Raw genomic sequence first — 22,718 nt, 5'->3', positions numbered from 1 at the left:
CCCGAGGAACCCGACGCGCGTTTCGCGTGTAGCTTCTTCGTTGGGGAAAAGTAGTATGAGTGGGAGACATAAAGAAGTCCTTATATATACGCCTTGGAAATCAGTGGTGGCAGCGGCATATGTGCGGCGCTTCCGTTACCTAAAACCGGACGTGACGTCCACACAGACCGGCGTCTCACGTCACCCATCCACGCCTCTTTCCGACGCGTCAGAGAGAGAGGCGCGGCACACGCGACGAGCAGGACGCGTCGCCATGGGGACACACATGCCGGGAAGCGCTCACCGCTGAGGGGAGGGGAGAAGAAGACCTGGCCGTAAGTATCCTAATAATTGCACAGAGAAACAAAAGTGGCCAAACAATTCATAAGAAAAGAGACTGCATCATAAGAACGGGATCACCACGATACAATTAAACAAACAAGTAACACATTTTATTAGAGCCACACCACACAAACAACTGTAGTAAAAACAATTAAAAACACCCATAAACAATGGGAAATAAGGGTCCACATAATACAAAATGCAATACTACAACAGCATAATAGGGCCTCTTCATCTTGTGTAATGTCGGCTCATGCAATGGTGGCAAAGAGGGCAAGTAACATAAAAATACAGATCCTACGTGCTAATACACAAATAGAACCTACTTAGACAGTCCCAATAATAGAAAAAGGGCACATATTTATATGAGTTACAGCCCCTTTGTGCATGCTGTGACACCTGATATAACCTGCCTAATTCCCACAAATATAAAGTGCAAATATATCATGCAAAGCAAATAAGCTGAACATTACCTAGGGGAGCTAGCTGGGATCGGCTAAAAGATGGAAAAGAGCCGCCCAGCATAGAAACCCCCTTCCCACAAGGAAGACAAATACCGGCTGAATAAACACTCTACCCTAAAGCTGTATGACCCACGCGTATCGACGCTGGAGGCGTCTTCCTCAAGGTCCACAGTCATCCAGTGGCGTGGACCTGCTTTATATATCATACAAGAAGCTTAATAATGCATACCAGGTGAGCAGCGCGGTTTCAGCCAAGGCTAACAGGAAGTCCCAGCGGCGTGCAAGAAGTCCCAAAGCGCAGGCGCAGAAAGCCACGCAATCAATATCCTGTGCAAGCGTCCCATGCAGTCTAAGGATAAGGAGTAGATGCGGGTATACTGCGCAAGCGCCAGCCCAGCGTTTCTGGCGCCGGCGCCGGTTAATAGTGAGGGTTGCCACGGCAACCTATATCAACACTAGAGCGCATAAACACATCAAGTCCCATCTGCGTAGAGGGTTGCTAAGGCAACCACAAAACCCCTAGAGACGCTGAACGCAATCTAAGTGTTAAGTGCGGATATACTGCGCAAGCGCCAGCACAGCATCAGTAGCGCCGGCGCTGGCTGGTAGTGAGGGTTGCCACGGCAGCCCATATTAACAAAAGAGCGCATAACATACCAAGTCCCAGATCGGACCCATGTGCCCAGTCATAACGCTACGCTAGTATCCAGCCATACAGAAGAATTCAAGCCACACCAATATCAACTAGTCCCATACCCAGCCCTATATAGCTGAAAAATTTACAAATATAAAAGCGCACAAAAATGAAGTCAGATTGTAACCAATCATCGTGCAAAAGGTGAAGTGGCGTGATTGGTAGGGCATTTTTAGTGCCCATGCATACGGACCTTCAGTAATAACCCAAAGTGTCACACACCATATGCGGAGGCGCCATTAGTAACTAGGTAAAGAGACTGTATTCATTAGCGGCGAATTATCTGATGCAAGGTGCATGGTGTCACAATACACATTCCTATAGCACAAAAACTCTTTGTTATTACACAACTGTATAACAATAGAGATGAAACCCATTTGAATTATTTCTGACAGAGGCTCAAAGCATGCTTATGCAGCGTAGAGCTTAACAAATAGTCATCTAAGGCACAAAGAACCTTAATCTTTATGCTCTGCCAATTATCATGAGTTGGAACCAAATTGAGACCTGAGCCAGCTTTCTATACAAAAGAGTTTATGAGAGTGTAGCTGTGGTCAGACCATGATATATAATACTGGAAGACCCATAAGTTTGAGTACAGTACCCATTAGGAGAACATTCGGAAAAGGGATAACGCGCCTAACCCAAAAGGCGAGACAGCATGCACAAAAAAGGGGGGAAAAACACGGACAATGGTAAGAATAATAACTACATCATAAATAATAAATAAATCCAGTTGTGGTATCAGAGTCCATGCACATAGCCCCATCCATTGCTTGGTCCTATGGCCCAAGCCGATCTGTATACAGAGTCGTATCCATCCGAAAAGTGTAACAGCTCCCATAGTCCACTCAGATTCGTAACAAAAAGGGCTTGATGGTCATCCATGGTCCCCGATATATCAACTTGAAAGCAAGAAGGAGAGGGATGCTAGAGGAATCACCAACTAGATTAATAAAAAACAAGTAAATATAAAGAAGAGGGGGGGAGGGGGGGAAACGGGGGGGGGGGAAGGGGGGGGAGGGGGTGTGTGTTTGGGGAGGAAGTAAATATAAAAAAAATATAAAAAAAATTTCCTATAAAGTAAAACAAAAAGCCCCTCTTCCCCTGTCCTTCCCAACAATACTATAGCTTCTTATAGAAGCCTGTGTACAACAGCTCCTCATTCAAGCCACAAGGTGCCAGGCTGTTCAGTTTGTATATCCATCGGGATTCCCTCCTCAATAGTTCATCCGTAATTCTCCCTCCCCTGATATTGAGGGGTATACTCTCCAACCCCATCACCCTAAGGGTTCTAGGGGAGCCATTGTGTCTATCCAAAAAGTGAGCTGCCACTGAGGTAATCTGCTTACCCTTACTCTTGTCTGTCCTTGCCATGCAGATATTGGACACGTGTTGCTGCATCCTGCGGCGCAGCTCTTGGGTGGTTTGTCCGACATAAACTTTGTCACAACCGCAGATCAGAGCGTAGACCAGGTTACGAGTGCGGCAATTGAAAAATGATTTGGGAGACACCTGAAAGGGTAGAGAAGGTAACGACAAACCCGCCTCCGCTATCATGTACATACATATGGAGCATCCCCCACATGGGTAAGAGCCATAGGTAGGGCAATTCACTCGAATCCTCTCTGTAGGGCGTCTAAAATGGCTGTTCGATAAACAGTCTTTAAGATTCCTTGCCCTCCTGGCCACCATCCTAGGTTTATCCGGGATGATCTGTCTGAGTCTGCCATCACTCAGCAAGATGCCCCAATTGTCCTCCATAACTCTACGTACATCCCCCCATTGGTTATTAAATTGGGTGATCAAGCTGGAAGCATATACATTGTTTCTCACCCGTGGCTTCAGGGCCTCTTCCCTCGATTTCTGGCGAGAATGTTCATAGGCGTCGGCAACAATCCTCTTGGGATACCCCCGTTCTCGAAATCGGTCCGTGAGTAATCTGGATTCTGCTTGGAAATCTGGTTGCTGGCTACAATTCCTTCTAAGGCGCAAAAATTGGCCCTTCGGAATGCTGTCTCGCAAGTGACGAGGATGAAAACTAGAATAATGTAGGAGATTGTTTGTAGCCGTAACCTTCCAAAAGAGGGTCGTATATATGCGCTTATCCTCGAGCATGATCCTCAAGTCAAGGAAATCCACAGTACTGGTGGAGAAGTGGGAAGTCAGCCGAATGTTCACCTCATTGCTGTTTAGCTCCTCCCCAAAGGTCTTTAGGTCCTCAGCAGAACCTGTCCATAAAACAACAATATCGTCGATAAAACGATACCACTTCAATACATTGTGATGAAACAATGGATTACTCTTGACTTGGGTCTCCTCCCACCATCCCATAAATAAGTTCGCGTATGATGGCGTGCATCTAGCCCCATGGCGGTTCCGGACACTTGTTTGTAATACACTCTATCAAATACAAAATAATTCCTTTCCAGGATCATCCTTAACAAGTCCAGGATGAAGGAGTCATGCCCCCTATTACCTGTGGAGTGTTTGTCCAAGAAGAAGGACACGGCCATTATGCCTAGTTCATGCTTGATGTTCGTGTAGAGTGCTTCTACGTCAAATGTTGCAAGAATTATGTTGTCCGGTATCTCCAATGTTTCTAGCTGTTCAATTAGGAATGAAGAATCTCTGATATAGGACTCCAAGCCAAGAACGAGGGGCTGTAGGAAAAAATCCAGGTAAATACAAGCTTTTTCAAAAAGTCCCCCAATCCCCGAGACGATAGGTGTGCCCGGGGGATTGGTCAGTGACTTATGCACCTTTGGGAGCATGTAGAAAGTTGGAATTACTGGAAATTTAACCGTTATATAGTCCAATTCCTTCTTATCAATAATGCCCCGGGTATAAGCATTCATAAGTAGCCTGTCCAAACCAGACTTGAATACCGACGGGGGGTCAGAGGGTAGGGCAACATAGTGCTGTGTATTGCCCAATTGTCGCCTTGCCTCCAGGCAATACATATATTTTGGCCACAGCACTATGTTGCCCCCTTTGTCCGCCTCCTTGATTTCAAACAAGTTATTCGATTTCAAATTGTGCAGGGCCTGTCTCTCCTCCCTAGACATGTTGTTCTGGCGATGTCTATTTTCCTTCAGTTCCCTGATGTCCCTACTGGTCTTATCAAAAAAGATCTGAATGGCCGGGAAGAGCGAAAAGGACGGTGTTGCCTGTGATGGCAGACGGCCACAAAATTTCCTTCTACCCTGGTCATTCTCACTTTCAACCAGCAGCTCAGTCAAATCCTGAAGTGCTTGTCTATCAAGGTCACTCAACCCGTCCATCATAGAAGGATGTTGGTATAATAATTTGAACGTCAGTTGCCTGCAAAACAGGTACAGGTCTTTGGTGAGCTCAAATTTATCTAAAGTACTCATAGGGGAGAAGGATAAGCCCTTAGCCAATACAGATCTCTCCGTACTGGTTAGAATATGGGAGGACAAATTTATGATGTTCAACTCACCGGTCTCTGATTCCGTATGGCTGGGTCCGGTCATCTCCTGGTCTATCTCCTGCGGTTGTTCAGACGGGTCACCCTCCTGAAGCTGGGTGACCATTCCTTGTACCTCCCGTTCCTTTTCTTTGTTATTCGCGTGTCTTCTTCTTCCCCGTCGGTGCCGCTTTCGCGGTCGCTCGTGTCCGTGGATGAAAAATCACTGGAAACAGTATCCAGAGGTCCTGGATTATTGGCTACCGTAGTCTGTGATCTCTTAAAGTTCCTCCTCTTGTTTCCTTGATGTGTCCACCTAAATGCTTTCCCCTCTGCATAGTCCGACTTGTCCCTCTGAAATTTATCCCGTTTGCCCCTAATGATGTCCTTTTCAAAATGATCCACAATCAGTTTGAGTCTTTCCTTAAAGGGGATAACCAACTCCCTATTATCAAAGGTGTCGAGCTTCCCCTCTTTACTCCTAATCTCCTCCTTAAGGTTCGACAATACCTTGTGGTCATGGTCAATCAATAAATCAATCAAAAGAAATGAGCACTTATGCAATCCACTCTCCCATTTTGCCTTAAAGTCTGTGTCTACCTCCCAGGCTGGGAATATGTGCACCCGCAACCCCCTAGGCACTAAATTCTGTTTTTTATATTCCTCTAATGTCTTGAGGTTCCACCAAGTCTTGGTAAGACTTTTATGTAGGTTAATTATCTCTGTTGTGAGGGACTCAAACCCCCCATCGCTGGGACATCCTTAGGCCCCTCAAATGGACCAAAAATATCCAAACCTTGGCTCCGCCAAGCTGCCTCCCTGGAATTCAAATCCATATTTAATATACACTTACCCGATGTGCCACCACTCAGAAAAGCCAACCATAGTAGTTGGTTACACGTAAACAATGAGAAACACAATTTGAGCGGGCACCATCTACTAGTAAAATTTGTCGGGGATCACCAGATGCATACAAAATTGGCCAAACAATTCATAAGAAAAGAGACTGCATCATAAGAACGGGATCACCACGATACAATTAAACAAACAAGTAACACATTTTATTAGAGCCACACCACACAAACAACTGTAGTAAAAACAATTAAAAACACCCATAAACAATGGGAAATAAGGGTCCACGTAATACAAAATGCAATACTACAACAGCATAATAGGGCCTCTTCATCTTGTGTAATGCCGGCTCATGCAATGGTGGGAAAGAGGGCAAGTAACATAAAAATACAGATCCTACGTGCTAATACACAAATAGAACCTACTTAGACAGTCCCAATAATAGAAAAAGGGCACATATTTATATGAGTTACAGCCCCTTTGTGCATGCTGTGACACCTGATATAACCTGCCTAATTCCCACAAATATAAAGTGCAAATATATCATGCAAAGCAAATAAGCTGAACATTACCTAGGGGAGCTAGCTGGGATCGGCTAAAAGATGGAAAAGAGCCGCCCAGCATAGAACCCCCTTCCCACAAGGAAGACAAATAACGGCTGAATAAACACTCTGCCCTAAAGCTGTATGACCCACGCGTATCGACGCTGGAGGCATCTTCCTCAAGGTCCACAGTCATCCAGTGGCGTGGACCTGCTTTATATATCATACAAGAAGCTTAATAATGCATACCAGGTGAGCAGCGCAGTTTCAGCCAAGGCTAACAGGAAGTCCCAGCGGCGTGCAAGAAGTCCCAAAGCGCAGGCGCAGAAAGCCACGCAATCAATATCCTGTGCAAGCGTCCCATGCAGTCTAAGGATAAGGAGTAGATGCGGGTATACTGCGCAAGCGCCAGCCCAGCGTTTCTGGTGCCGGCGCCGGTTAATAGTGAGGGTTGCCACGGCAACCTATATCAACACTAGAGCGCATAAACACACCAAGTCCCATCTGCGTAGAGGGTTGCTAAGGCAACCACAAAACCCCTAGAGACGCTGAACGCAATCTAAGTGTTAAGTGCGGATATACTGCGCAAGCGCCAGCACAGCATCAGTAGCGCCGGCGCCGGCTGGTAGTGAGTGTTGCCACGGCAGCCCATGTTAACAAAAGAGCGCATAACATACCAAGTCCCAGATCGGACCCATGTGCCCAGTCATAACGCTGCGCTAGTATCCAGCTATACAGAAGAATTCAAGCCACACCAATATCAACTAGTCCCATACCCAGCCCTATATAGCTGAAAAATTGACAAATATAAAAGCGCACAAAAATGAAGTCAGATTGTAACCAATCACCGTGCAAAAGGTGAAGTGGCGCGATTGGTAGGGCATTTTTAGTGCCCATGCATACGGACCTTCAGTAATAACCCAAAGTGTCACACACCATATGCGGAGGCGCCATTAGTAACTAGGTAAATAGACTGTATTCATTAGCGGCGAATTATCTGATGCAAGGTGCATGGTGTCACAATACACATTCCTATAGCACAAAAACTCTTTTTTATTACACAACTGTATAACAATAGAGATGAAACCCATTTGAATTATTTCTGACAGAGGCTCAAAGCATGCTTATGCAGCGTAGAGCTTAACAAATAGTCATCTAAGGGTACCGTCACACTATACGATTTACCTACGATAACGACCAGCGATATGACCTGGCCGTGATCGTAGGTAAATCGTAGTGTGGTCGCTGGGGAGCTGTCACACAGACAGCTCTCCAGCGACCAACGATGCCGAGGTCCCTGGGTAACCAGGGTAAACATCGGGTAACTAAGCGCAGGACCGCGCTTAGTTACCCGATGTTTACCCTGGTTACAAGCGTTAAACTAAAAAAAAAAAAACAGCACATACTTACATTCTGGTGTCCGTCAGGTCCCTTGCAGTCTGCTTCCCGCACTCAGTGACTGCCGGCCGTAAAGTGAAAGTGAAAGCACAGCCGCTGTGCTCTGCTTTCACTTTACGGCCGGCAGTCACAGTGCGGGAAGCAGACTGCAAGGGACCTGACGGACACCAGAATGTAAGTATGTGCTGTTTGTTTTTTTTTAGTTTAACGCTTGTAACCAGGGTAAACATCGGGTAACTAAGCGCGGTCCTGCGCTTAGTTACCCGATGTTTACCCTGGTTACCCAGGGACCTCGGCATCGTTGGTCGCTGGAGAGCTGTCTGTGTGACAGCTCCCCAGCGACCACACTACGATTTACCTACGATCACGGCCAGGTCATATCGCTGGTCGTTATCGTAGGTAAATCGTATAGTGTGACGGTACCCTTAGATGACTATTTGTTAAGCTCTACGCTGCATAAGCATGCTTTGAGCCTCTGTCAGAAATAATTCAAATGGGTTTCATCTCTATTGTTATACAGTTGTGTAATAACAAAGAGTTTTTGTGCTATAGGAATGTGTATTGTGACACCATGCACCTTGCATCAGATAATTCGCCGCTAATGAATACAGTCTATTTACCTAGTTACTAATGGTGCCTCCGCATATGGTGTGTGACACTTTGGGTTATTACTGAAGGTCCGTATGCATGGGCACTAAAAATGCCCTACCAATCGCGCCACTTCACCTTTTGCACCTCTTTTTTATATTTACTTGTTTTTTATTATTCTAGTTGGTGATTCCTCTAGCATCCCTCTCCTTCTTGCTTTCAAGTTGATATATCGGGGACCATGGATGACCATCAAGCCCTTTTTGTTACGAATCTGAGTGGACTATGGGAGCTGTTACACTTTTCGGATGGATACGACTCTGTATACAGATCGGCTTGGGCCATAGGACCAAGCAATGGATGGGGCTATGTGCATGGACTCTGATACCACAACTGGATTTATTTATTATTTATGATGTAGTTATTATTCTTACCATTGTCCGTGTTTTTCCCCCCTTTTTTGTGCATGCTGTCTCGCCTTTTGGGTTAGGCGCGTTATCCCTTTTCCGAATGTTCTCCTAATGGGTACTGTACTCAAACTTATGGGTCTTCCAGTATTATATATCATGGTCTGACCACAGCTACACTCTCATAAACTCTTTTGTATAGAAAGCTGGCTCAGGTCTCAATTTGGTTCCAACTCATGATAATTGGCAGAGCATAAAGATTAAGGTTCTTTGTGCCTTAGATGACTATTTGTTAAGCTCTACGCTGCATAAGCATGCTTTGAGCCTCTGTCAGAAATAATTCAAATGGGTTTCATCTCTATTGTTATACAGTTGTGTAATAACAAAGAGTTTTTGTGCTATAGGAATGTGTATTGTGACACCATGCACCTTGCATCAGATAATTCGCCGCTAATGAATACAGTCTCTTTACCTAGTTACTAATGGCGCCTCCGCATATGGTGTGTGACACTTTGGGTTATTACTGAAGGTCCGTATGCATGGGCACTAAAAATGCCCTACCAATCGCGCCACTTCACCTTTTGCACGGTGATTGGTTACAATCTGACTTCATTTTTGTGCGCTTTTATATTTGTCAATTTTTCAGCTATATAGGGCTGGGTATGGGACTAGTTGATATTGGTGTGGCTTGAATTCTTCTGTATGGCTGGATACTAGCGCAGCGTTATGACTGGGCACATGGGTCCGATCTGGGACTTGGTATGTTATGCACTCTTTTGTTAACATGGGCTGCCGTGGCAACCCTCACTACCAGCCGGCGCCGGCGCTACTGATGCTGTGCTGGCGCTTGCGCAGTATATCCGCACTTAACACTTAGATTGCGTTCAGCGTCTCTAGGGGTTTTGTGGTTGCCTTAGCAACCCTCTACGCAGATGGGACTTGGTGTGTTTATGCGCTCTAGTGTTGATATAGGTTGCCGTGGGGGGCATGGCCTGACTGAGCAGGAGAACAGACGTGCGGCTGAGGAGCTCCTGTCTGAGGAGAAAGAAAAGTCTCCTTTTTACCTCTCTGGAGAGGGGGTTCACACACCAGGAGGTCCCTAACACCACGCTGGACTGTGGGAGAACCCCGGAGTCTGGGATTTATTAATATACTGCCCAGAGACAAGGTGCTGGCCTTGAAGGTGAAAGGGTGGGAAGCCAGCCCGCCATATTGCTCTCTGCCTGGAGTGAAGATCTGGCAATAAGGAGGTAGTGCCCGCTCACAGCCCCCGGAGATCGCTCTCGGTACCCCTGCTGAGCCTCGGTAGTGGTGGCGCTCACTGGGTTGAGAGGTGAAGGAGAGGAGTGACGACCGCTGCGGCTCGGACCTCTGGCCGCAGACATCGCTCCCCACAGCGCTGATAAACTTAGCGGCCGTAAAACGCGGCCGTCGGCGCGAAACCCGGCAGGGAGAAGGAGACGCTCGCACCTGGTGGGCGCAGAGGGAGTCCCCGTCAGCTGAGGAGGACAGGAGACGCTGCGGGTCGACGACGGAGGAGAACCCCGTGGTGCCCAGCGGAGCAGCGGCAGAGCCAGTGAGGAGACGGCAGCATCGAGGCGTCGGTGACCAGGTCCCCACGGAGGTGCTCAGTCCGGATACCCCACGAGACTGACCGGCGCTGGCACACGCAGAAACCTCCGGCAGTGAGGTAAGAAGTACCGGACCCAGCACTCGGACTACACAGACTGCATCCTCACAGCAGCAGTGCGGCTGTGGCTGACAACCCCGAGGAAGTAGGGACAACAGCGCACAGCCTGCACTGCAGATACTGACACCTGGCTTCCCCCTCAGTGCTCCGGGGATTAGCAGCTAAGGATCCACTCTGCACGTCCCCTCCCCCTCGCATTGTTTTCTCTGGCACCCACCTGCTCCAGACATCAGCGCTTGTCATCAGAAAGGGGGGCCAGCACCTCCGGGCTCATCTCTTCTCACATTAACTCTTAAGCCTTCGCCCTCCCCCCCTGGGGACCCTGAGGGATTAGGAGGGAATAGCTGCACACATAAGCAAAGGTTCAGCAGCCTACAGGATAACTACATTGTCAGCTCTGCCCTCAGGCAGGGAAGCATAATAGTACTGTCTGATTAACCCTTTGCTGCCCAGCTCATTTCCTCTGAGTTTTTAAAACAAGAAGGTCTTGGGGTCTGAATACTGCGAATAATTGCGATAGAAACTCCTAGTAATTGGCCCGGTTATTGGGATTCTCCAGAACTAACCCCCCATCTCTGGGGTCACTGAGGCGCCCTATATCCTACCATAAGCGCCACCTGCTAATACGAGAACTGACCTTCCCTCTCACTTGAACTCGGGCTGCCTGGTCTACTAGGAGCCCTACTGCAGCGCAGTCCTCTAACACCTTCTTAAAGGACCCATCCACACATTGGGGTTCTACTATAGTACTCTCTCTCTCCCCTACTCCTACTCGCATAACGTAGGATGTAACTACCATTAAGAGGAGCCGGAGGGGATTAGGGAGTTTTCTATTATCTTTGACTTGCAGCAATCTTACCTACAATGGTTAGATCTGCACAAAAATCAACAAGATCGAACTCTAGATCCGTTAGCTCCACACCTCAAGCTGACATAGAAAAATTCTTAAAAAAACAAAATAACTCAGCCATCACCACTAAACCTCCCCAACCGCAAGAGAGGGACATGGAGACCCACACAGAATCTGACTGTGAAAGTGATGGAGATACAGACGATCAGGACAGAGGTGATCAGGTTACCAGATCATTTATCAAGAGAATCCTAAGCAAAGCATTAGATCCTATACGTAAAGATCTCTCAACTATCAAACAGGACCTCAACCAACTGGGTCATAGAATAGAAGCGGTAGAAGCCTCCCATTCAGAATTAGCCCAATGCACTAACTCCTCCCTGAATTGCCAGGTACAACAAGAAGAGCACATAAATCGAATTTATAACATACTAGAAGATCATGAAAATAGGGAGAGAAGAAATAATCTCAGACTAAAAGGCGTTCCAGAATCGATTCTCCCAGAAGCATTGATCCCTACCGCCATTGAAATTTTTCATTCAATCCTCAACCCATCTGACCCTCTCGAGATTGATCTAGTGAGAGTTCATAGAGCTCTGAGACCAAAACCGAAACCTGATGAGACACCGCGAGACGTCCTTTGCCGCTTTCTTGATTATAGAACCAAAGACTTGTTACTAAAAAGAGCCAGAGAGGCGGAATCCATCACTCATGGAGGAACTCCAATCCAAATCTTTCAAGACCTCTCTGCCTCTACCCTTTATAAGAGACGTCTCTTGAGACCCCTCACTTCTGTTCTCCAACAGAGACACTACCCCTACCGCTGGCTATTCCCCTTTGGCATCTCCATATCGGCTAAAGACCGGAAATTCCTGATCAGATCTACGGCTGATATAAAAAATGTCTGCAAAGATCTAGAGATCCAACTCGATCAACCACTCATCTTGGAGACTGTTCATGAAACCCACAGGCTGAGGCCTCTTCCTGTGCCCCTTCCTTGGCAAGATTCCTCGGCCTCAAAATCCGCTCGATTCAAGCGACGTCCCTCCAAAACTACATCACCAAGAGACAGGGATCACGACCCAGACTGATTAAGCTCAGGGGCAGGATGAAAAAAAAAAATTGAGAGAAAGTGAAAATCTCTGTTATCTTTTGCTCTTTCACATATATCTCTTGAATTCATACGATTCTTGCTCCCAAGTTTATTGATTTCTTGTTGATTTTTTTGCTGTTTCCCCTTGGTCTGTAAAGGTTTGTAGTTACGTAGCGCTCCTGCTGCAATCATTGGAGTATTAGAACTCCAATATTTTGTTGTTATATTTGACTCCCTCCTCTAACCTCCTTCTCCATCCCCCCTTCCAAAGCTATGAAAAATTTCATGCCACCTAACGTCGCTCCCTCTTATTTACTATGTCATATATACTTTGTTTTCCCATGTTTCTATAATTCTAATTTTTTTTCTTTTCCATCCATCCTCATTCATGGACACCCCTCTTCTCCCCAGGATCTGCGGGACGAGCCATCCCTCCGCTTGAATTGCTCTTACTACACACATTATGGCGGTAAACCGTAAGTCTTTTCAGGTTATATCACATAACGTACACGGACTAAACTCCCCAATTCCCAGGTCGCAAACCTTAAATTCCTTCAAAAAATCTAAATATGACATTCTACTCTTACAAGAGACCCATTTCACCAAAGATAAAACCCCTTCATTTGAAAAATGTTTCTTTGACAGATGGTATCATTCTACTTCCCCCCAAAAGGGATCGAGAGGCGTTTCAATAGCTTTTGCTAGAGATATCCCTTTCCTTCTTGTAGAATGTCTATCGGACCCCGAAGGCCGTTATATTTTTATCAAAGGCCTCATAGCCGGCAATATGGTCACTGTAGGCAACATATACGCTCCTAATAAACATCACCTGAAATGGCTACGCAAAGCCTTAACCAAATTACGAACATTCCAGGAAGGCGCGGTTATTTTAGGAAGCGACCTTAATGTAGCATTAGATCCCACTCTAGACACCTCAACCAAAAAAAGTTCCATCTCCTTCAAGGACCTGGCCCGCCTCAAATCACTTATCCATTCCCTCGAATTGGTCGATGCCTGGCGCTACTTACACCCAACCGATATTGACTACACCTTTTATACACATCCTCACAACTCCTATCATCGTCTGGATTACATTCTACTCTCTAGACCCCTCCTCCATTCTACCATAAGCACAAATATAATTCCCGCTATCCACTCTGATCACTCTATAGTCCTAATTAACCTAGAATTTCACAAACCTTACTCTAACTCTAGGACATGGAGGCTTAACGAATCGTTATTACAACGAGAAGATGTCAAAAGCCGTATTCGTGAATCACTTCAAGAATTTTTTAAACTTAATACCACCCCTGATATTAACCCTCCACTATTGTGGGAGGCCCATAAGGCCACGATTCACGGAATATTCATCTCAATTGCCTCGTTCCTAAATAAACAGAAAAAAGCAGAAATCCTAGCCCTGTATAATGATATTGTGGCCTTAGATGCTTGCCATAAGAAAGAACTATCAAATGATGTACTTTCTCAACTTACGAAAAAGCGCCAGTCTCTAAAAGATCTATTAAATGTTCGCACCTCCAAATACTACCTATCCTGGAAGAACAAAATTTTTGCTCATGGGGATAAAGCTTCTAAACTTATGATCTCATTGATCAAAAAACGCCAAGCTCGAACATTTATCCATAAAATCAAATCTACAGACAGTCAGACTACTCAACAATACAATCAGATCACCGATGTCTTTTTGACTTTTTTCAAAGATTTATATCAACTTCGTCAAAAGGATTCAACGGAAGACAAAAATCAAAGGCACTCCAAAATCCAAGCTTTCTTATCCTCCCTACACCTCCCCCAACTCTCTGCCCTCCAACAAGAATGCCTGCTCAGACCTTTTGACCTCTCTGAATTACAGTCCACCCTGTCTGGGAAGGCAAAGGGGAAATCCCCGGGCCCGGACGGTCTTCCCAAAATATACTACAAATCTTTCTTTGACATTTAATAAATGTTTGCAATGCAATTCTGGGTGGAAAATCTTTCCCCTCCCAATCGCTAGAAGCCCACATTTCCCTCCTTCATAAAGAAGGGAAAGACCCAGAAAGTTGTGGAAGCTACAGGCCTATTTCACTGCTTAACGTGGACTTAAAAATGTATGCAAGTCTTATTGCAAAGAGACTAGCGGAGCTACTACCACAACTCATTTCACCCAACCAGACGGGCTTCGTGGCAGGCCGAGAGGGGAGGGACAACACCTCCAGAGTTCTCCACCTGATTCAATATGCAAAAATTCATGGGACTCCTCTTGTTTTATTGGGGACAGATGCCGAAAAGGCCTTTGACAGGGTGGACTGGACATTCCTACGCGAAACTCTTCTCGCATTTCATATCCCCCCTCAGTTGGTGGACGCAATTTTTCAGATGTATACCACCCCCTCAGCCCGATTAAAAATTAATAACTTATTATCTGACTCCTTCTATATCCAAAATGGTACGAGGCAGGGATGTCCCCTCTCTCCGATATTATATGTGCTGGCTATGGAGCCTCTTATCCAATGCATCCAACATGATGCAAATATCAAAGGGATCCAAGTAGGCGGCTTCCATCACAAGTCCGCAGCGTTCGCAGACGATCTCCTGGTAGTGCTGTCTGACCCTGGGAGGGGTACCCTGCCTTCGTCCGCACGTTAGAGCTTTATGGGGAACTATCCAATTACAAAATCAACATCACAAAGTCGGAAGCATTAAGCCTCAACGTTACCAAATCCGAAATAGATAGGCTGAAAAAACTTTACCCTTTCAAGTGGCCCCCCAAATTCATTACAAATCTGGGTATCAAAATTGGAGGGTCGATGGGAGAGCTCTTGGAATTCAATATTATGCCCTTACTAAAACAGGCTACTTCCACGGTCAACTCCTGGAAAGCCCCCTTCCTTTCCTGGATGGGTAGAAAAAATCTGCTGAAAAGCATTATATTACCTAAATTCCTATACCTCTTCCAGATGCTCCCTATCTACATTCCAAAACACTACTTGGCCAAAATTAATTCCTTCTTCGTCAACTTCATTTGGAACAATAAACGCCCTTGAATTAATTCTATCACATTAGCTTTACCAAAAACAGAAGGGGGCATGGGCTTCCCTGATATCTTCCAATATTATAAAGCCGCTATGCTCACTAGAGTAGTTGACTGGATCAGAAGACCCATTGAAAAGCTATGGTTGCCCATTGAAGAACACCTCGCTCCTATGCCCCTGAGAACCATAGCGCTACTACATGACTACTCCAATTTAAATCAACTTCTTTCTAACGAATTGACAATAGCTATACTCAAAATTTGGAGAACCGAATTTCTTAAACTGGCACCACCTATCTCCCCAATTCTGACAATACAGGACGTCATTGGCCCGATCCCCCTTAAATTACCCCATGGGGACGTGCCCAGACCACCGATACCAATCGATGTCTTTTTTATTGACGGCTCAATGATGAGCTTCCCAGAATTCCAGGCATCTAACCCCCAATTGAACATCACTTTCCTTCACTATAAAATATTGAGGGATTATTGCTATAAAAAAAAAGATCAACTGAACCTATCCCGCCCAATTACACCCTTTGAACAACTCTGTGCTCAACATAATCCACCAAAAAAGGTCCTATCCAAACTCTACAAAACTCTGATTACCGAAAAAGCTGTTGCCAAGAGAGCATTCATAGGACTCTGGGAACGAGATCTCAATATTTCGTTCACACAAGACCAGATTACTTCCATCTATAATAAATCACACGGACCTTCCCAATGTGTGAAATTACAAGAAAACTCCTATAAAGTGATATCAAGATGGTATCGCCCCCCTCTCAGATACACCTGTGGCATCCACTCACCCCCGAGACATGTTGGAGGTGCGGCACCGATGCAGGTTCCTACCTACATATTTGGTGGTCTTGTCCAAAAATCATGCGCTTTTGGCAACTAATAGCAGATATTATATTTTCGGTACTAGGCAGAGTTCCATCCCTAGACCCTCAGTCTGTGCTATTTAACTTTCCCCTCTGGCCCAACGAATCTCAAATGTCCAAACTAGCTGGTAATATTATAGCGGCTGGAAAATACCTAATTCCCTCCCTATGGAAGTCTACTCTTATCCCCACAAAAAAGCAAGTCCTAGATAAAATAGATCTATTATACTACACAGCTGATTTAGTAGCTAACACTCAAGAGTCTCTCGCTTCTTTCCGGAACATATGGGAACCGTGGTCCGTGTACCGTTCTAGCCCTGACTTTTTATCTAATACCTCAATAACCGCAGACAACTAATTGATTAATATTCTTTTCCAAGTAGTATCACTCATGGGATGGCTCGTCCTGGAATATCACCCTAGCCTGGATCATCACCTCCTTCCAGACCCTCTCCCCCCTCCTCCCCCCTAACTCTCCCCCTCTCTCTCATTCTCCCCCTTCGTTTCTCTCTTTCCATTACCCCAGGTTGCTGACATGCATAGCTCCAGGGCTAATCTAATTCTACTACGACTCACTCTCTTCTTTTTTGGACCTTTCAAGTTAGCCAATCAGTTAATAGTTATAGCTGGGTCCTTTAGTCACTTTCAATTTAACCTTTTGTGATTGTACACGATTATCTGATTCTCCTTGCGGCTGTTGTATTGTCGTACAATTGATTTATGTAATCTGTATCTTTTTCCCTTCCTGTATTATACATTTTCATTAATAAAAAGAAAGTTGAAAGAAAGAAATATATAGGTTGCCGTGGCAACCCTCACTATTAACCGGCGCCGGCGCCAGAAACGCTGGGCTGGCGCTTGCGCAGTATACCCGCATCTACTCCTTATCCTTAGACTGCATGGGACGCTTGCACAGGATATTGATTGCGTGGCTTTCTGCGCCTGCACTTTGGGACTTCTTGCACGCCGCTGGGACTTCCTGTTAGCCTTGGCTGAAACCGCGCTGCTCACCTGGTATGCATTATTAAGCTTCTTGTATGATATATAAAGCAGGTCCACGCCACTGGATGACTGTGGACCTTGAGGAAGACGCCTCCAGCGTCGATACGCGTGGGTCATACAGCTTTAGGGCAGAGTGTTTATTCAGCCGGTATTTGTCTTCCTTGTGGGAAGGGGGTTCTATGCTGGGCGGCTCTTTTCCATCTTTTAGCTGATCCCAGCTAGCTCCCCTAGGTAATGTTCAGCTTATTTGCTTTGCATGATATATTTGCACTTTATATTTGTGGGAATTAGGCAGGTTATATCAGGTGTCACAGCATGCACAAAAGGGGCTGTAACTCATATAAATATGTGCCCTTTTTCTATTATTGGGACTGTCTAAGTAGGTTCTATTTGTGTATTAGCACGTAGGATCTGTATTTTTATGTTACTTGCCCTCTTTCCCACCATTGCATGAGCCGGCATTACACAAGATGAAGAGGCCCTATTATGCTGTTGTAGTATTGCATTTTGTATTATGTGGACCCTTATTTCCCATTGTTTATGGGTGTTTTGAATTGTTTTTACTACAGTTGTTTGTGTGGTGTGGCTCTAATAAAATTTGTTACTTGTTTGTTTAATTGTATCGTGGTGATCCCGTTCTTATGATGCAGTCTCTTTTCTTATGAATTGTTTGGCCAATTTTGTATGCATCTGGTGATCCCCGACTACTAGTAGATGGTGCCCGCTCAAATTGTGTTTCTCAGAGAAACAAATGTATTGCAACTAAGAGTACCCCAGGATTAAAACCAAGTGCTGATAGTGAAATGTCACCATGAGAACACATATACCGCTAATATAGAAAGTATACATCACTAAAGGGAGAAAGAAGAAGGACCTGACCAAAAGTGCCCTAATAAATACACAGAGGGAAAAAGAAAACATAACTACAATTAAGCATAAACCCCTGTTCTATAAGTGGCCAGATTATGTGAAGATACAAAAATATATAAGCTAAATTGGCCCTAAAACAGCAATAGATATAAAATCCCTTAATGGAGTTGTGAATACCAAAGTGAATTCTTAATATAGTGAATGGAAACAAGGACCATGGTCCATAAAAGAAAAAACAATTATTAAAAATGTGTAGATCCTCCTGTTAACCCAATCAATTTCAATGGGAACTAAGGAGGAGAAAAAATTATATATTTTTTTTCTTTTTTATACATATATACTTTTTACACGACTACATACAAATATATAATGAAAAAAGGAGGCAACACAGTATAACAATGTAATAAAAAGGGTTAATAAAGTGCAATATTCAATTTTAACGTGTTCCAGTATAAAAGAATCTTCCTCAGCACTCTGAAGAGCCTCCCAGGTGAATCCACAGTCTTTTGAAGGGGCAGTTCATCACAAACCAAGGAAAGCAAACCAGATCATTCCACCAATCCCACAGACCAATCATCCTGAAAGGTAAGTATAGCAAGGAGAAATATTGAACTGAAAAAAACTGAGACAAAGACAAATGTAAGAATAGGATAAAACCATTCTAAAAGTTTTTTAACAGGCATACGTATAAATAAAATAAATATAAGTTATTAAAAAGAAAACAAGTTAACCCACATGGGCTTAATGAGATCCTAAGTTTTGCCCCTTTTCTTTAATATGGAACTTGTTTTCTTTTTAATAACTTATATTTATTTTATTTATATGTATGCCTGTTAAAAAACTTTATATATGTATAAAAAAGAAAAAAATATATAATTTTTTCTCCTCCTTAGTTCCCATTGAAATTGATGTGGTTAACAGGAGGATCTACACATTTTTAATAATTGTTTTTTCTTTTATGGACCATGGTCCTTGTTTCCATTCACTATTTTAAGAATTCACTTTGGTATTCAAAACTCCATTAAGGGATTTTATATCTATTGCTGTTTTAGGGCCAATTTAGCTTATATATTTTTGTATCTTCACATAATCTGGCCACTTATAGATCAGGGGTTTATGCTTAATTGTAGTTATGTTTTCTTTTTCCCTCTGTGTATTTATTAGGGCACTTTTGGTCAGGTCCTTCTTCTTTCTCCCTTTAGTGATGTATACTTTCTATATTAGCGGTATATGTGTTCTCATGGTGACATTTCACTATCAGCACTTGGTTTTAATCCTGGGGTACTCTTAGTTGCAATACTTTTGTTTCTCTGTGCAATTATTAGGATACTTACGGCCAGGTCTTCTTCTTCCCTCCCCTCAGCGGTGAGCGCTTCCCGCATCGCCGGCATGTGTGTCCCCATGGCGACGCGTCCTGCTCGTCGCGTGTGCCGCGCCTCTCTCTCTGACGCGTCGGAGGGAGGCATGGACGGGTGACGTGAGACACCGGTCTGTGTGGACGTCACGTCCGGTTTTAGGTAACGGAAGCGCCACACATATGCCGCTGCCACCACTGATTTCCAAGGCGTATATATAAGGACTTCTTTATGTCTCCCACTCATACTACTTTTCCCCAACGAAGAAGCTACACGCGAAACGCGCGTCGGGTTCCTCGGGTTTGAGCCACATACCCAGGTTATGTATTGCCTCTACTAGAGTTGAGCGACCTTGACCTTTTTAGAGTCGAGCCGGGTTTCGCGAAACCCGACTATCTCAAAAGTCGGGTCGAGTGAAATCGGCCGATTATGGCGAAAAGTCGGGATCGACCGAAACACGAAACCCAATGCAAGTCAATGGGGCAGCATAGTCGGCAGTGAGTGGGGGCCAGGAAAACATCTACACTGCCCATTTTAATGGCAAAAACATCCATTCTTCTTAATGAAGCTTGTCAAGCGTAATTTACCTTATAATAATTGGAAGGCATTTGAAATTGGGGGTCATTTGGCTAAAGTTGTGTGGGGTAGGGCTGGTTCAAGTAATTAGTGGGCCCAGGAAATCTGGACCACGTCACGGCAGTGGAGCAGGGAGAGGTAAGTATTTCAACTTTGCAAGTGCTGTGATCCTGAGCAAGCAGGGGGGGCCCACTTGTTGGCATTGGCACTGGCACAGGGCCCCTCAAAGTACAGCGGTGTGTTTGCACGGCGGGGGCGCCTCCCACCGGCAGCAACACTTTTGCGTACTATGAGAGGCCCTATGCCAGTGACGTCGCCAACTAGTATTCCTCCCCCCACCTGATGAAGGAACCTGCACTTTCATCTGCACCTTCCTCTTTGTCCCCGTGTAAGGTGGTATGGTATGCGGGAAGAGCAACCTGACTTTCAGCAGGGTCACAATGTTGTTGTGTAGCATGCACGGGGAATGTTGCGTTATGGGTCAATGTACCAGCAGACTCATCTATCACTGGCTGGGCAATGGGCACGATGAAGTGGAAACACAGATATAGGCCCAAAGAATAAAGTGGGCTAAATGCAGTTCAAAATTGGTAACACAGGAATAACCAGGGGGCATTGCAGTGGAGGACAACTGGAATGAGAGGCTGACACAGAGAGTAGGGCCAAATCAGTAAGTAGTCGAAATGCAGTTCAAAATTGGCAACCGTAGTAAACAGGCGGCACAGCTTTGTTCAGTGGAGGAGAACAGCAAGGAGTGGCAGACACCGATAGTAGGCCCCAACCCAACTAGTAGGCCAAATGCAGTCTAACATTAACAACTACTTAACGAGAGCCTGAAAATGGAATTTCAGGACAGGAAACCAGGAGAACAGCAAGGAGTGGCAGACACCGATAGTAGGCCCCAAACCAACTAGTACGCCAAATGCAGTTGTTCCATTTAACCACAATTTAATGAGAGCCTGAAGATAGAAGCTCAGGAAAGGCAACCTGGGGAACACCTTGGAGTGTAACACACCATCTCTCTCCACCCCATACCCATTTTGTAGGCCTAATGCAGTGTACTTTTCTACAACTACTAAACGAGAGTCGGAAGACCGAAGCAATGGCAAGGAAACCTGGGGAACACCTTGGAGTGTAACACACCATCTCTCTCCACCCCATACCCAATTTGTAGGCCTAATGCAGTGTAGTTTCCAAGAACTACTAAACGAGAGCCGGAAGATCGAAGCTCAGGAAAGGCAACCTGGGGAACACCTTGGAGTGTAACACACCCTCTCTCTACACCCCATACCCAATTTGAAGGCCTAATGCAGCGTAGTTTCCAACAACTACTAAACGAGAGCCGGAAGTTCGAAGCTCAGGAAAGGCAACCTGGGGAACACCTTGGAGTGTAACAAACCCTCTCTCTACACCCCATACCCAATTTGTAGGCCTAATGCAGCGTAGTTTCCGACAACTACTAAACGAGAGCATGAAGATCGAAGCTCAGGAAAGGCAACCTGGGGAACACCTTGGAGTGTAACACACCCTCTCTCTACACCCCATACCCAATTTGAAGGCCTAATGCAGTGTAGTTTCCAAGAACTACTAAACGAGAGCCGGAAGATCGAAGCTCAGGAAAGGCAACCTGGGGAACACCTTGGAGTGTAACACACCCTCTCTCTACACCCCATACCCAATTTGAAGGCCTAATGCAGCGTAGTTTCCAACAACTACTAAACGAGAGCCGGAAGATCGAAGCTCAGGAAAGGCAACCTGGGGAACACCTTGGAGTGTAACACACCCTCTCTCTACACCCCATACCCAATTTGAAGGCCTAATGCAGTGTAGTTTCCAAGAACTACTAAACGAGAGCCGGAAGATCGAAGCTCAGGAAAGACAACCTGGGGAACACCTTGAAGTGTAACACAACGTCTCTCTACACCACGGAAGGGCTGATTCTTAGGAAGGAAGGCTGTTGGAAATAAGCATTGCGCGTCCGAGGGTGATTATATTCTTATTAGGTATATACTCACCCTCGGACGCGCCCTGCTTCTTTATTTGGAATGAATGTTTATTTGCAATGTGGTGTTGACTTTCTCCATTATTTTGGTAATTAATGATTTTATTATTTTCATTGTTTTGCATCTTCTCGACAATAATATAAAGAAGACGCGACAGGACAACACTCGGTGGATGCCATATCTGTGTTTTCAATTTAAAAAACCTTTCAGTTAAATACTTGTAGCCACAAAAACCTCATAGACATTGTTCTGTCAGGAAGTAGCTATAGTTAGCCCATATTAGCAAAAAAGCATACCCACTCAATACGACAAATCAAAAAAAAGGAGAAGAAAGAGCTATACTGGGTATATCTATGTATAAAATCCAAAATTTATTAACATAATTAAATATACATATACAGACACAAAAAAACCCATGTGCAGGAACACTACACCGGGATGAACAGGATCCCCCAAACAACCCTAGCAAAATATCAGTAAGAGTAAGTAAGTATAAGGTGCATAGTGCTAGTGTCCAGATACAATGTACCTGCCCAAGTAACGTCCATCTATGCCAAGCCCTCAGTGGGGCAAAATCTCAAGGCATGGGGAAATAGGCAAGCACTTACCAAGGTAAAAGATGGAGGATCAAAGGCCAGGTGTGTAGGAAGCCCCCCGACGCGCGTTTC

This window comes from Ranitomeya imitator, chromosome 4, assembly GCF_032444005.1.
Source record: "Ranitomeya imitator isolate aRanImi1 chromosome 4, aRanImi1.pri, whole genome shotgun sequence".
Classification (NCBI taxonomy): Eukaryota; Metazoa; Chordata; class Amphibia; order Anura; family Dendrobatidae; genus Ranitomeya; species Ranitomeya imitator.
This window is presented reverse-complemented; position numbering follows the sequence as displayed.